Genomic DNA, 10877 nt, shown 5'->3' with positions numbered 1-10877 from the left:
TACCTAGCACACTCTCAGGAGCAAAACAGAAAGAAGCATTTCATACAAAGTATCCTGTATTTCTGTATGACAACTAATAAAGAAACTTGACTTCAATTCATTCTGCGGTTTTTCTCTTCCTGTTTTCGCTTGTGAGTTTTCCCCCTAGATCCCTGATTCGTACATCCCCAGATGGGGTACCATTGGAAAGCCACACTCATTGGCTACAACCCTGTCCAATCATTTTCGAGATTGCCAAATGATTGACGGAACTAGAGCCCCAAGAGTCAGGAGTAGTATTTGCGCAATATCGTGTACTTTGCGCAAGCCTCAAATATCGGCATGTAACTCGAGAACCGCTGAACGGATTTTGTCACCTGAAAGGGCTATCGACAGGCAACAAATGGGACTTTAATTCGATCTATATTGTATTAAAAATTATGCACACCCGAGCCACTAGAGGTCGCCATTTAAACAGTGATTTTAACTCATTTAGACAGTGATTTGAACTCATTTAGACAGTGATTTAAATGTATTTAGACAGTGATTTGAACTAATTTAGACAGTGATTTAAACAAATTTAGACAGTGATTTTAAATAATTTAGACAGTGATTTAAATGTATTTAGACAGTGATTTGAACTCATTTAGACAGTGATTTGAACTAATTTAGACAGTGATTTGAACTAATTTAGACAATGATTTAAACTAATTTAGACAGTGATTTAAATGAATTTAGACAGTGATTTGAAATAATTTAGACAGTGATTTAAATGTATTTAGACAGTGATTTGAAATAATTTAAACAGTGATTTGAACTCATTTAGACAGTGATTTAAATGTATTTAGACAGTGATTTGAACTAATTTAGACAATGATTTAAACTCATTTAGAGAGTGATTTGAACTCATTTAGACAGTGATTTAAACTAATTTAGACAGTGATTTGAAATCATTTAGACAGTGATTTAAATGTATTTAGACAGTGATTTGAAATCATTTAGACAGTGATTTGAAATAATTTAGACAGTGATTTAAATGTATTTAGACAGTGATTTGAAAAAAATTAGACAGTGATTTGAACTAATTTAGACAGTGATTTGAAATAATTTAGACAGTGATTTGAAATAATTTAGACAGTGATTTAAATGTATTTAGACAGTGGTTTGAACTCATTTAGACAGTGAATTGAAATAATTTAGACAGCGATTTAAATTTGAAAAAGAGATCTTTGATCTCAAGTGACTACCTGGTAAAATAAAGGTTAAATAAAATGTATTTAGACAGTGATTTGAAATAATTTAGACAGTGATTTGAACATATTCACATAGTTATTTAATGGTGCAGTTTGCTGCATGTGTTTTAAAGAACGTCTGATGACCAGATAAAATCACTTGACATTTTTTACAGGAAAGGGTGGACAGGAAGGAATGGGGAGAAGCTGTTTTTTCTTTTACAGTGCAAAACCAGGACATGGGTACCTTTTAAAGCCCTTACATGGAGAACTCTGCACATGAATATATCAGCGTCATATAATCATTGTCAAATGAATTGTGGTCTAGGTTTAATCAAAGTGGTTCAAGCCTGGTCTGATCCTGTAGACCCAGGTCATGTTTAGACGGAGAGAGTCTGAACAGAAACCGCAAAAGTTGTCTTGCGGTCTCATTTTTTATTTTGCGTTTAGACTAGTGTTTTGGGAGGGAATTCTGCGTGCAGACAAGGCTGTAAAAGTGTGAGTAAATGTCGGCGTTATTGATGTAATATGCATGCCAGGTCTATAGGGGGTGCTGTAAATAGTTGTGATAGCCGCTGGACTTATTCTTGTGTATTTAAAAGTACTGCCAATGTAGCCTTCAGGTGATCTCAGTGGATATAATCAGACATGCTTGTTCGCTTTGTTTATGCTTCTAGGCTACTGGCGCATGCCTGTGACGTAAGCAGTACACGACGAGAGCCTTGAGAACCCTTTCGTCATAGTTTTATGCGGTTTGACTGTTCAGATGATAGCGCAAAGGTGTATCGTTTCTAGGATTTCCACCCAGGAAGGTGGTTTCACTTTTTTGTGGATTCTCCCTGCAACAACGCCGTTGATGTATGAACAAAAGGCACATCCGATCAAATATTTTGCCGGATTCACCCGCAAGCGTTTCCCTCTAAACTACGCCCCAGTCTTGACAGCCCGGGAACTCCAGTCCACTTGTTATGAAATAAGATGCAATATGGAGTTAAAACCCTTTCACTACCACACTACCAAATGGTTAACCCTTTCACTGCGACAATACAGAAGGTTAACCCTTTCACTACCTCACTGCAGACAGTTAACCCTTTCACTACCACACTACAGAAGGTTCTGTCTGTATGGTAGTGAAAGGTTAACCTTCTGTAGTGTGGTGGTGAAAGGGTTAACCTTCTGTAGTGTGGCAGTGCAAGGGTTAAAGTGCTCGTTCAAGGACCGCAACGGTCCAATTTGGACTCCTCGCCCTTATACCAGAGATTGTCCCTGGTGTGTCTTGAACTAATCTTGCGTGTAGATGTGTATAAAGTGTATGTTTGGGTAGGTCCCTTTCACACCGCCCATGTTGAAAAGGGGTGGAAATATTCTCTGTGAGAGTTGAAAGTAGCTATAGGCGTATGTATGTAAGTCACCCTTGTGAAAACAACGGCATGTTTACGTCCACTGTTACTGTATCGCTCTGCTCCGAGACATTATAATGCACACACCAGGTGTAGATCCTAACCAGCCCAGCTGAATGTGGAAGTTTGACGGGTGGAGCTTATAGTAGAGCGGTAGCAAAGGGTTAACGGCTCTGCGGTTTTCAGAAGGCTGAGTTTACATTCAAACAACGTTCAAGGCTTCCACTCTTAACTCTGTTTATCATTCTGCCATCAGATTTATCACCAGTGATAGTTATGGTACTCATGGTGTCCTATATAATAATGTCTGGTGGTCCTCTCTGGTAGAGAGACGGTGATAGTTATGGTACTCATGGTGTCCTGTATAATAATGTCTGGTGGTCCTCTCTGGTAGAGAGACGGTGATAGTTATTGTACTCATGGTGTCCTATATAATAATGTCTGGTGGTCCTCTCTGGTAGAGAGACGTGATAGTTATGGTACTCATGGTGTCCTATATAATAATGTCTGGTGGTCCTCTCTGGTAGAGAGACGGTGATAGTTATGGTACTCATGGTGTCCTATATAATAATGTCTGGTGGTCCTCTCTGGTAGAGAGATGGTGATAGTTATGGTACTCATGGTGTCCTATATAATAATGTCTGGTGGTCCTCTCTGGCAGAGAGATGGTGATAGTTATGGTACTCATGGTGTCCTATATAATAATGTCTGGTGGTCCTCTCTGGTAGAGAGACGATGATAGTTATGGTACTCATGGTGTCCTATATAATAATGTCTGGTGGTCCTCTCTGGTAGAGAGACGATGATAGTTATGGTACTCATGGTGTCCTATATAATAATGTCTGGTGGTCCTCTCTGGTAGAGAGACGGTGATAGTTATGGTACTCATGGTGTCCTGTATAATAATGTCTGGTGGTCCTCTCTGGTAGAGAGACGATGATAGTTATGGTACTCATGGTGTCCTATATAATAATGTCTGGTGGTCCTCTCTGGTAGAGAGACGGTGATAGTTATGATAGTTATGGTACTCATGGTGTCCTATATAATAATGTCTGGTGGTCCTCTCTGGTAGAGAGACGGTGATAGTTATGGTACTCATGGTGTCCTATATAATAATGTCTGGTGGTCCTCTCTGGTAGAGAGACGGTGATAGTTATGGTACTCATGGTGTCCTATATAATAATGTCTGGTGGTCCTCTCTGGCAGAGAGATGGTGATAGTTATGGTACTCGTGGTGTCCTATATAATAATGTCTGGTGGTCCTCTCTGGTAGAGAGACGGTGATAGTTATGGTACTCATGGTGTCCTATATAATAATGTCTGGTGGTCCTCTCTGGTAGAGAGACGGTGATAGTTATGGTACTCATGGTGTCCTATATAATAATGTCTGATGGTCCACTCTGGTAGAGAGACGGTGATAGTTATGGTACTCATGGTGTCCTATATAATAATGTCTGGTGGTCCTCTCTGGTAGAGAGATGGTGATAGTTATGGTACTCATGGTGTCCTATATAATAATGTTTGGTGGTCCTCTCTGGCAGAGAGATGGTGATAGTTATGGTACTCATCATGGTATCCTATATAATAATGTCTGGTGGTCCTCTCTGGTAGAGAGATGGTGATAGTTATGGTACTCGTGGTGTCCTATATAATAATGTGTGGTGGTCCTCTCTGGTAGAGAGATGGTGATAGTTATTGTACTCATGGTATCCTGTATAATAATGTCTGGTGGTCCTCTCTGGTAGAGAGATGGTGATAGTTATGGTACTCGTGGTGTCCTATATAATAATGTATGGTGGTCCTCTCTGGTAGAGAGATGGTGATAGTTATGGTACTCATGGTGTCCTGTATAATAATGTCTGGTGGTCCTCTCTGGTAGAGAGATGGTGATAGTTATGGTACTCATGGTGTCCTATATAATAATGTCTGGTGGTCCTCTCTGGCAGAGAGATGGTGATAGTTATGGTACTCGTGGTGTCCTATATAATAATGTCTGGTGGTCCTCTCTGGTAGAGAGACGGTGATAGTTATGGTACTCATGGTGTCCTATATAATAATGTCTGATGGTCCACTCTGGTAGAGAGACGGTGATAGTTATGGTACTCATGGTGTCCTATATAATAATGTCTGGTGGTCCTCTCTGGTAGAGAGATGGTGATAGTTATGGTACTCATGGTGTCCTATATAATAATGTCTGGTGGTCCTCTCTGGCAGAGAGATGGTGATAGTTATGGTACTCATGGTGTCCTATATAATAATGTCTGGTGGTCCTCTCTGGTAGAGAGACGGTGATAGTTATGGTACTCATGGTGTCCTATATAATAATGTCTGATGGTCCACTCTGGTAGAGAGACGGTGATAGTTATGGTACTCATGGTGTCCTATATAATAATGTCTGGTGGTCCTCTCTGGTAGAGAGATGGTGATAGTTATGGTACTCATGGTGTCCTGTATAATAATGTCTGGTGGTCCTCTCTGGTAGAGAGATGGTGATAGTTATGGTACTCATGGTGTCCTATATAATAATGTTTGGTGGTCCTCTCTGGCAGAGAGATGGTGATAGTTATGGTACTCATCATGGTATCCTATATAATAATGTCTGGTGGTCCTCTCTGGTAGAGAGATGGTGATAGTTATGGTACTCGTGGTGTCCTATATAATAATGTGTGGTGGTCCTCTCTGGTAGATAGATGGTGATAGTTATTGTACTCATGGTATCCTGTATAATAATGTCTGGTGGTCCTCTCTGGTAGAGAGATGGTGATAGTTATGGTACTCATGGTGTCCTATATAATAATGTCTGGTGGTCCTCTCTGGTAGAGAGACGGTGATAGTTATGGTACTCATGGTGTCCTATATAATAATGTATGGTGGTCCTCTCTGGTAGAGAGATGGTGATAGTGGTGATAGTTATGGTACTCATGGTGTCCTGTATAATAATGTCTGGTGGTCCTCTCTGGTAGAGAGATGGTGATAGTTATGGTACTCATGGTGTCCTATATAATAATGTTTGGTGGTCCTCTCTGGCAGAGAGATGGTGATAGTTATGGTACTCATGGTGTCCTATATAATAATGTCTGGTGGTCCTCTCTGGCAGAGAGATGGTGATAGTTATGGTACTCGTGGTGTCCTATATAATAATGTCTGGTGGTCCTCTCTGGTAGAGAGACGGTGATAGTTATGGTACTCATGGTGTCCTATATAATAATGTCTGGTGGTCCTCTCTGGTAGATTGACGGTGATAGTTATGGTACTCATGGTGTCCTATATAATAATGTCTGATGGTCCACTCTGGTAGAGAGACGGTGATAGTTATGGTGCTCATGGTGTCCTATATAATAATGTCTGGTGGTCCTCTCTGGTAGAGAGATGGTGATAGTTATGGTACTCATGGTGTCCTATATAATAATGTCTGATGGTCCTCTCTGGTAGAGAGATGGTGATAGTTATGGTACTCATGGTGTCCTATATAATAATGTCTGGTGGTCCTCTCTGGCAGAGAGACGGTGATAGTTATTGTACTCATGGTATCCTGTATAATAATGTCTGGTGGTCCTCTCTGGTAGAGAGATGGTGATAGTTATGGTACTCATGGTGTCCTATATAATAATGTTTGGTGGTCCTCTCTGGCAGAGAGATGGTGATAGTTATGGTACTCATCATGGTATCCTATATAATAATGTCTGGTGGTCCTCTCTGGTAGAGAGATGGTGATAGTTATGGTACTCATGGTATCCTGTATAATAATGTCTGGTGGTCCTCTCTGGTAGAGAGATGGTGATAGTTATGGTACTCATGGTGTCCTGTATAATAATGTCTGGTGGTCCTCTCTGGTAGAGAGATGGTGATAGTTATGGTACTCATGGTGTCCTGTATAATAATGTCTGGTGGTCCTCTATAGAGAGATGGTGATAGTTATGGTACTCATGGTGTCCTATATAATAATGTCTGGTGGTCCTCTCTGGTAGAGAGACGGTGATAGTTATGGTACTCATGGTGTCCTATATAATAATGTATGGTAGTCCTCTCTGGTAGAGAGACGGTGATAGTTATGGTACTCATGGTGTCCTATATAATAATGTCTGGTGGTCCTCTCTGGTAGAGATATGGTGATAGTTATGGTACTCATGGTGTCCTATTTAATAATGTCTGGTGGTCCTCTCTGGTAGAGATATGGTGATAGTTATGGTACTCATGGTGTCCTGTATAATAATGTGTGGTGGTCCTCTCTGGTAGAGAGATGGTGATAGTTATGGTACTCATGGTGTCCTATATAATAATGTCTGGTGGTCCTCTCTGGTAGAGAGATGGTGATAGTTATGGTACTCATGGTGTCCTGTATAATAATGTCTGGTGGTCCTCTCTGGTAGAGAGATGGTGATAGTTATGGTACTCATGGTGTCCTATATAATAATGTCTGGTGGTCCTCTCTGGCAGAGAGATGGTGATAGTTATGGTACTCATGGTGTCCTGTATAATAATGTCTGGTGGTCCTCTCTGGCAGAGAGATGGTGATAGTTATGGTACTCATGGTGTCCTATATAATAATGTCTGGTGGTCCTCTCTGGTAGAGAGACGGTGATAGTTATGGTACTCATGGTGTCCTATATAATAATGTTTGGTGGTCCTCTCTGGCAGAGAGATGGTGATAGTTATGGTACTCATCATGGTATCCTATATAATAATGTCTGGTGGTCCTCTCTGGTAGAGAGATGGTGATAGTTATGGTACTCGTGGTGTCCTATATAATAATGTGTGGTGGTCCTCTCTGGTAGATAGATGGTGATAGTTATTGTACTCATGGTATCCTGTATAATAATGTCTGGTGGTCCTCTCTGGTAGAGAGATGGTGATAGTTATGGTACTCATGGTGTCCTATATAATAATGTCTGGTGGTCCTCTCTGGTAGAGAGACGGTGATAGTTATGGTACTCATGGTGTCCTATATAATAATGTATGGTGGTCCTCTCTGGTAGAGAGATGGTGATAGTTATGGTACTCATGGTGTCCTATATAATAATGTTTGGTGGTCCTCTCTGGCAGAGAGATGGTGATAGTTATGGTACTCATGGTGTCCTATATAATAATGTCTGGTGGTCCTCTCTGGCAGAGAGATGGTGATAGTTATGGTACTCGTGGTGTCCTATATAATAATGTCTGGTGGTCCTCTCTGGTAGAGAGACGGTGATAGTTATGGTACTCATGGTGTCCTATATAATAATGTCTGGTGGTCCTCTCTGGTAGATTGACGGTGATAGTTATGGTACTCATGGTGTCCTATATAATAATGTCTGATGGTCCACTCTGGTAGAGAGACGGTGATAGTTATGGTGCTCATGGTGTCCTATATAATAATGTCTGGTGGTCCTCTCTGGTAGAGAGATGGTGATAGTTATGGTACTCATGGTGTCCTATATAATAATGTCTGATGGTCCTCTCTGGTAGAGAGATGGTGATAGTTATGGTACTCATGGTGTCCTATATAATAATGTCTGGTGGTCCTCTCTGGCAGAGAGACGGTGATAGTTATTGTACTCATGGTATCCTGTATAATAATGTCTGGTGGTCCTCTCTGGTAGAGAGATGGTGATAGTTATGGTACTCATGGTGTCCTATATAATAATGTTTGGTGGTCCTCTCTGGCAGAGAGATGGTGATAGTTATGGTACTCATCATGGTATCCTATATAATAATGTCTGGTGGTCCTCTCTGGTAGAGAGATGGTGATAGTTATGGTACTCATGGTATCCTGTATAATAATGTCTGGTGGTCCTCTCTGGTAGAGAGATGGTGATAGTTATGGTACTCATGGTGTCCTGTATAATAATGTCTGGTGGTCCTCTCTGGTAGAGAGATGGTGATAGTTATGGTACTCATGGTGTCCTGTATAATAATGTCTGGTGGTCCTCTATAGAGAGATGGTGATAGTTATGGTACTCATGGTGTCCTATATAATAATGTCTGGTGGTCCTCTCTGGTAGAGAGACGGTGATAGTTATGGTACTCATGGTGTCCTATATAATAATGTATGGTAGTCCTCTCTGGTAGAGAGACGGTGATAGTTATGGTACTCATGGTGTCCTATATAATAATGTCTGGTGGTCCTCTCTGGTAGAGATATGGTGATAGTTATGGTACTCATGGTGTCCTATTTAATAATGTCTGGTGGTCCTCTCTGGTAGAGATATGGTGATAGTTATGGTACTCATGGTGTCCTGTATAATAATGTGTGGTGGTCCTCTCTGGTAGAGAGATGGTGATAGTTATGGTACTCATGGTGTCCTATATAATAATGTCTGGTGGTCCTCTCTGGTAGAGAGATGGTGATAGTTATGGTACTCATGGTGTCCTGTATAATAATGTCTGGTGGTCCTCTCTGGTAGAGAGATGGTGATAGTTATGGTACTCATGGTGTCCTATATAATAATGTCTGGTGGTCCTCTCTGGCAGAGAGATGGTGATAGTTATGGTACTCATGGTGTCCTGTATAATAATGTCTGGTGGTCCTCTCTGGCAGAGAGATGGTGATAGTTATGGTACTCATGGTGTCCTATATAATAATGTCTGGTGGTCCTCTCTGGTAGAGAGACGGTGATAGTTATGGTACTCATGGTGTCCTATATAATAAAAGCAGATCTCCTCTCATGACGTAGAATTACAACAAATACAATTTGCCCTCCTAAATGTCAGATCACTGAATAATAAAAATTAAAAAATAAAAGGTAAATGATCTGATTAAAGAAAATAACTTAGATCGCATCTGCTTAGTAGAGACTTTGCTCAATAACGACACATCAATAATGATAGAGACCTGCCCACCAGACTATTGTTTTGTAATGCACTTTTCACAGGTCTCCTTAAGAAAACCACAGAGAGGCTTCAGCTAATCCAAAACTCTGCAGCCCGACTGCTAACCAAAACCAAAAGGAGAGAGCACATTAGTCCAGTCTTAGCTGCTCTACACTGGCTTCCTGTAACATTTAGAATTTACGTCAAGGTCCTTCTCCTGACATACAAAGCCCTAAATGGACAGGGACCTAGCTAAATAGCCAACGCTCTAATAAATTACAGGCCAGTAAGAACACTGCGATCATCAGCTGCTGGACTACTAGAGGCTCCCAGAAACAGTCAAAAGAGGATCGGTGATGCCCATGTACATGTCAAAATACTTCCCAAAGGTCAGTGAATACCACAACCACAACACCAGAGGGAGCTCCACAAATCATGTTAAACCCAGATTCGGCTCAAACAAGGGACTAAACACGTTTCGCAATTATGCCACATCAACTGGAACACCCTACCCACAGCTGTAAAGGAATGTGAATCACTACCCACTTTCAAAACCACTCTCAAAGAGCACCTACGGGAGACTGCAATTCAAAACTGGCCCCTGTAAATGTCCTAACCCAACCCCCTCCAATCTACAGTAAATGTCCTAACCCAATAATACACAAGACCCTCTTCTTGGGACCAAGTAAGGTTTCGTCGATAATCCAATGTACAGTTAACGCCCCCACCCCCACCCCGCCTACCCAACCCCCCATCCACCCAACCACCTCCAATGTACAGTTCCCCCGAAATTTTATTGTATCTTATTATTTTATTGAACTATTTTATCGCGCTACAGTACTGCATCATTTTACTGTCTTTTCTATTTGACTAACTAATTGTATTGCACTTTTTTACAATTTTATTTTATTATTTTTATTACTGCCTATTTTTAAACTGAATCTAACCATAAACAGAGAGGCCTATTGGGATGTTAGATCCTAATGTGAAAAACTGTGATTTGCCTTACCTTGCTGCTACCTTTTTTATATATTATCTTCTCGCTTTATATGTCTGTAACCAATGATGTCTGCACTTTATTGTATTTTTTACTGCTCTGAAGCACTTTGAACTGGAATTTCTGTATGAAAAGTGCTATACAAATAAAGTTTATTATTATTATTATTATTATTATTATTATTATTATTATTATTATTATTATTATTATTATTATTATTATTATTATTATTATTATTATTATTATTATTATTATTATTATTATTATTATTATTATTATTATTATTATTATTATTATTATTATTATTATTATTATTATTATTATTATTATTATTATTATTATTATTATGTCTGGTGGTCCTCTCTGGTAGAGAGACATACGTTTTATGGGAATCTGTTTCTTTATAAAGCCATAATTAGAGACTGTCCAAATGATATTACTTAATTATTCGAATGGACCTGACCTAGAGTTTGTACTAAA

This window comes from Notolepis coatsorum (genome assembly GCF_963971535.1).
Source record: "Notolepis coatsorum genome assembly, chromosome: 9".
Taxonomy (NCBI): domain Eukaryota; kingdom Metazoa; phylum Chordata; class Actinopteri; order Aulopiformes; family Paralepididae; genus Notolepis; species Notolepis coatsorum.
Note: the sequence above shows the minus strand (reverse complement) of the source record.